This window comes from Lissotriton helveticus, chromosome 4_1 (assembly GCF_964261635.1).
Source record: "Lissotriton helveticus chromosome 4_1, aLisHel1.1, whole genome shotgun sequence".
In the NCBI taxonomy this organism is placed as follows: Eukaryota; Metazoa; Chordata; class Amphibia; order Caudata; family Salamandridae; genus Lissotriton; species Lissotriton helveticus.
In genome coordinates, this window is record NC_136063.1 from 1,721,914,275 (window position 1) to 1,721,920,462 (window position 6,188).

The following is a 6,188-nucleotide window of genomic DNA, read 5'->3' on the forward strand; positions in this document are numbered from 1 at the left end:
CCTGGAAAAAACAAGAATATAACTGTATGATATATTTGAACCACCATTGTACTGTTTGAACAATTCTAAACTAAAGTTGTTGCATGTAATAGGATATGTTTTAGTATGGAAATGAATGTATGTATTAACATGTGGCCCTATTATCTATGTATGAACAATTATTGAAATGTCTGAGGTTTCAATGAGAGAGGGTTTGTATGACAGGTTTTCTTTAAAACTTCAAACATGTAGTTTTCATGATGACTTGGTTGTTGAACTAGTTAAGAGATGTGTCTTTTTTATTGTAAATAGGAGATGTATTTTGTCAAACTTTGATACAAATACTGAAGGGTTTTAGCACAAGAAAATAAAAAATATTTATTATAATACATAATTTCATGGACCATACATTGATGTGTGAATGATAGACTGGAGGGTGTGTTGTAAAGAAAAGAGCTAGATTCCAGGGGAATTTGTTTCTAAGGTATTAGTGTAGCCCTGCCCCAGAATCCTAGAATCGTATGCAGGAGGTGCTGTCTCTAAATAATGATACCAAAATACATTTTCCACATTAATTTTGCCATATGAAATTTTAAACAGCTGAGCCTATTTGAGAGAATGGAATTACACCAAGTTTGGCAGAAAGCTAGATCGTGGTGAAGAAAGCATGCTTTTTGTGATTTGGTGTAAATCAATTCAGTAGTTTTGGAGAAATTAAGGCTCATAAACTTTGCATATTTCACACCACCTTAGATCAACTATTGGAAGGCCCCTACATGAAGGAAAAGTGGCAGCCGCTATCTTAGGAGTTGGCTACTCGGTCCCTAAGTCATAAAACATAGACCAAATATAAGAAAAAGAGCAAAATAAGATATACAGGTTCAGAGTATGGGCACCAAGACCCCCTGGTCTTGTGTGGGGGGCCCAGAGGGAGACATATCGGGTCAAATTTAAAAAAAACATGTTTTTGGGGGTTTCTGTGGTCCAGGCCGATGCCCAACATGACACCTCTGGGGATTCGCACCGCATAGTAACTATAACACATGCCCTCGCCATGCACTGCTTCTACCCTCGCATATTAGACCACTCATGACATGTTAAACACTGCCTAGCGTGCGATTGACTCATAGTTACTTAAGGGCCCGAGTCATAGTTACTTGAAATAAGTATAACTGATGAATGTCTGTGGTTTTATTCTTTCAAAACAGTATATTTTAACTGACATTTTTACCTAACTTTACCATCCCTTTAACCTTTGTTTTTTCAGTGAATTTATAGGCTTTTTATAATTGGAAAGTAAGATATCATTATAATCCCTAACTACAACGTCATATGTGCATGTGTAGTCAGGGCCGTTTCTACCATTAGGCAGGACTAGGCGGCCGCCTAGGGCGGCAAAAGGGCTAGGGCGGCAAAAGGGGGAAACATTTTGTAGGCCTTCTCAATTCAACGCCATGTGATGTTATGTTTGGCGCCACTGGTGGCGGCCGTGTGCGCCGCGATCTGTGCGGTACAATCAGAGCCACAGTACAGACAGAGAGGCAATGAAACAGTCAGGTACGTATGTATGCACCAAGGTGGGGGTAACAAGTGGGGCGACGCACAGCTGGCAACTAATAGCTCTCCTGTCAGTAAAAAGCGAGTGCGTGATCCGGTGCCTCTGTCTCTGGACAGGTCTCGCTCTGCCCCTCCCCACCCCCTCTCCCCTCCCCACCCCCTCTCAGCGGGCGGATGTTACTGTTCTCAGAACTGTGACCACATGGACCGCAGGGACCCCCCCCTCCCCCGGATAAATATACACGCAGGACTACACAATACCTATCTACTCATGACAGCGCTGAGTGAGGAGAGTAAAACATTGAGGCACATGGCCTCGTGAAGACAGAACATGAAACGAGGGAAGGTAAAGACCAACAGAGAGATAGAAAAGTTAAGAACAAAAAACTGAAACATTCCTTCGAGCGGAAGGACACGGAAGGCCTGGCAGAGTCACGGAGGTACAGGAGGACACATAGAGATAAGAACGAGAGCAGATACACATTGAGGTGGGTGGTGGGGTAGATGCAAGGTGCAAATGGCAGCTGAGTGAGAGGAGGTGTGAGCGCATGGAGGGGGGTGAGGAGAATATGAGATATGAGAGATGACATGACATGACAGGCCTGTGTGCTGCAAGTTCCATCTGAGCTTTAAGCACTTACAGGCGAAGTGAGGAGACCTGGCAGCCCCAAGGACACAGCGGGAGAAGAGAGCTGCAGAAGGATGATGGCATTGGGAGGGAAGAGAGATGGGGTACAGAGACAGGGAAAGATACAGGGGGCTGTGTGAGGATGGACGAGGGGAGGGGCGAGGAGAGAATTGCTTAAGTGGAGGAGGGAGAAAGAAAAGAAAGGACGAAGTAGAGAACAGATCAAGGAGAGGGTAAGGGCAGTCAAAGGCTGGTGCTTGTTTCTCCGTGTCCTTCCAAGCCTTCGTGCATGAGACGGCCCATCTGGAAGTGTGTATGTGAAAGAATTAAGGTTTTAGAAGCATAATGGGGAGATTAAGGGGTATCTGTAATTAAAAAAAAACTGCTTTGCTATTGTTTGATAGACAATTTGCCATTCTAGGATATAAGTAGGCCTGAGTGAAAGTTTCATTACTGCTGCAAAATCGCAAGAAATGAGAATATTGGCATTGCATGAATTTTATAAATTAATTTTTGCCATTTCGCTATTGTGAAATTTTGCTTACTCTTCAACCAGAGGGCACTAGTTCCAGGAGAAAAGTCCTCGCAAGAACGTTAGAACTTTGGTTGAGATGCATTTGTTATCAAACCAGTCTCCTGCTGGTATCTTTTGTGCCTTTTTCTTTTATCTGGAGTAATCCCTTGTATGTAAATTTCATTGTGATACTGGCCAAGAACATTTTAGGAAATTTGCATCATTTTGTGAAATATTTGTAAAAGTGACTTCAATTTTGAGAACAAAAATCACAATTTTGTGGACCCCCAGTGTAGAGTGGACCTCCTAATTAGTGGTGACAAAAAACTCTGCATAGTGGTTAAACTCCCTGTTCTTTGCTGTTAATGGTAATGATACCGAGTTGTGAATACTTTAGCTGTCAGTAAGGAGTGTACAACATGCAGCTATCCAGTCTTCATGCTACTAGCTCCTAATACAATTCATTTTATATCTAATGCTTTTTATATCTAATTCTCCTAGCCTGGATGACGGGGAGAGAGTGATGGTAGTAAAAGGGAGGGGGGCGGCATTTCTCAATTCTTGCCTAGGGAGGCAAAACACCTAGAAACGGCCCTGTGTGTAGTGACCAAGGCGGTTCGCCGCAAAAACACGTCTTGCTTTTCTTTGGATTATTAAATACTTTTTGTCAGTACATCACGGAGTCTGTGCTAACTGTTTGCCGCCGTCAGTGTTGGGGGGAAATAGAGAGAGAGAGAGAGAGATAGAGAGAGAGGAGAGAGAGAGAGAGAGAGAGAGAGAGAGAGAGAGAGCGAGAGAGAGAACATTTGAAATATATTAACAGATCCCAATGCATACAAAATATCAAGACGTATAGCGTAGTTCAGGGAATGCATAAAATGCAAAGAGGATCTCTAATGAGGACCGCTTTAAAATAAGTTTCAGAGCTGTATGTGAAGTTGAAACGTAATTTTTTTTAGGCAGTGATATATAAATTGGCCTCGTGTGAACGATTGAAGTACATATTTCTTTATAGACAGACAACTTTGGTTCCAGATATTTCAGGCAATAAACAGAGGTTTTTGTGAAAATCAATGGTTTCTATCACAAGTCGTTGACTAAATCAGGCGAATTCGAGACGTGTGTGGTCAAACCACCTTCTTACTGTTAATATTCTAACTGCTGGATGAGAGGTGCCTTTAAATGCGCTATCTGCATCTTTAGTTTCTGGTATATAAGAGACCACCAAAGTGAAGATGCGTCTAGAGATTGTGCAAATATTTTAAAGCAATATTTAAAAAAAATTCCAAACCACCAGAAATATTGTGCATTGTTTAACAATATTGAACAGCATGTGAATACAGCAAAATTGAAGGCGTTTCAGGGAGTAGTAGGGTAAGCTGTAAAATTGTTTTAAATGCATACCAAAACCCACCACTAAAGTTAAATTGATTACTGGGAGCCATATGTCAATTCAAGACACAGTTAATTTTGTTCCCGCTGCCAAAAACACATCGCATACGGAACAATAGGAAAACTCATATGCACTTATTTTTAGACATATTGAATAACAACACAAAAATTGCACCCATTTCCTAAAAGCATTAAAATCAAAGCCTTAAATCACGTAGGAATATGTTTCCCAGCATAATACATCAGGCAAATTAAAGATAGGTTCATGAATTTGCCAACATTATTAGTTTTCTCCAGGCTGAAAATATGTGCTCTGCAATTGCAAATTGCATTGATTCATCATCGACACTGTCGTTTCGAGCCAAGGCACATTTGGTGACTCTTGTTTACAGATCGGCTTTAAACATTCAATAAAAATAATTAGTGCAGAGAAATAAAAAGGGTAATACATTTTCTTCAAACGTATTTTGCATAGATACAGTTTGCAAATGTCCATCACAGTTAGTTCATTTCTTTAAATGTATGCCCTGTGGCAAATGTTTAATCTGAATTACAGTGACTTAATAAATAAAAGGATAATATCTACCTTGGTAATGGCAAGAACCCACAATCATCCATGGTAATTGTTACCTTCTAAATACTGCACATGCTGGCTGTGGTATGTCCCGGGTGCTCAAATACTGCACCATTTCGACGTGTCTCACCTGCATATTTGTACACCCGATGCAGTAGCGGCTCGTGGAGGGAGTGCCGCGGGGCAGTGAGTCGGGCGAGGGAGGGGCAGGGTGAGGGGTAGTAAACTCCAGCTCACAGCTGACCAGAGTACTGTAAACAAATAAATAAATAAAACGAATTTCATTGCGCATTTAGCGTTTCAGCGTGCGCAATGAAATTTGTTTTATTTATCTATTTGTTTACATTACTCCGGTGGGCCGTGAGCCAGAGTTTACTACCCCCACCCTGCCCTTCCCCCGCCTCACCGGCCCGGGGGCACTCCCTCCACGAGCCACTACTGGTTGATAACCAATTTCCTGATGAAACATAGTTAGTTGAGCATCAGCTTCCTGTCACAGCAAAACATAACACTTCATATTAAACAGGGATTCACATTTTTTGTTCCTATAACCTTTTGTTGTAACGAGCTGCAAAATCCAAGACAGGCATTAGTCCATCTGACTACCATACCACTGAAGGCAACACACTAAAATATACAAAAAAGATGATGGTTATACCACTTGGATTATTCTCAACCACTGGTAATTACTCAGTCGCATCCCAGTCCATCATTATTTTGTACACCATGCCACCTCAGTATGGATCCAGCATTATTCAAATCAGTTTTGATCCTGCTCCATTGGGAACAATCCAGCCTATGGAGTTGTGCACAGTGGAATACTGTACAGTGTAGTAACGTACAGTTTAGTGGTGTGCAGTGTAGTGCAGTAGAGAGGAGTGTTGTGTAGTGGATCAACATACAGTGGAATAGTGTACAGTGGAGTGGTGTACAGTGCAGTAGTGTAGAATGGAGTGTGGTAGAATGTAATGGCATACAGTGAAACAGCATAGAGTGTAGTGGCGTTGAGTGGAATGGCATAGAGAGGATCAGCAAAGAGTGTAGTGGTGTAGAGTGGACTGGTGTAGGGGGAGTGAGGTACAGTGTAGTGCATACAGTGGAATTGCAGAGATTGCAGTGGTGCAGAGTAGCGTACACTAGAATTGCATCCAGTGGAATAGCGTACAATGGAGTGGGGTAGACTAAAGTGGCGTGGCATACACTGGAGTAGCGCAGAGTGGAGTGGTGTAGAAGGGAGTAAGGTGCAGTCTAGTGGCTTACAGTGGAATAAACTGAAGTGGCGTAGAGTGTAGTGGCAAATCCTGTAGTGGTGTACAGTGAAGTGTTGTATAGTCGAATACCATAGAGTAGAGCATTGTAGAGTAGGTACAGTGTAGTGGGGTAGACTGCAGTGGCATACAGTAGAGTAGCATACAGTGGAGTGGTGCACAATGGAGTCTCATACAGTTAAATATGGTAGAGTGGATTAGCACAGAGTGGAGTGTTGTATAGTGGAGTGGCATACAGATAAATAGCATACAGTGCTGTGGTATACACTGAAGTGG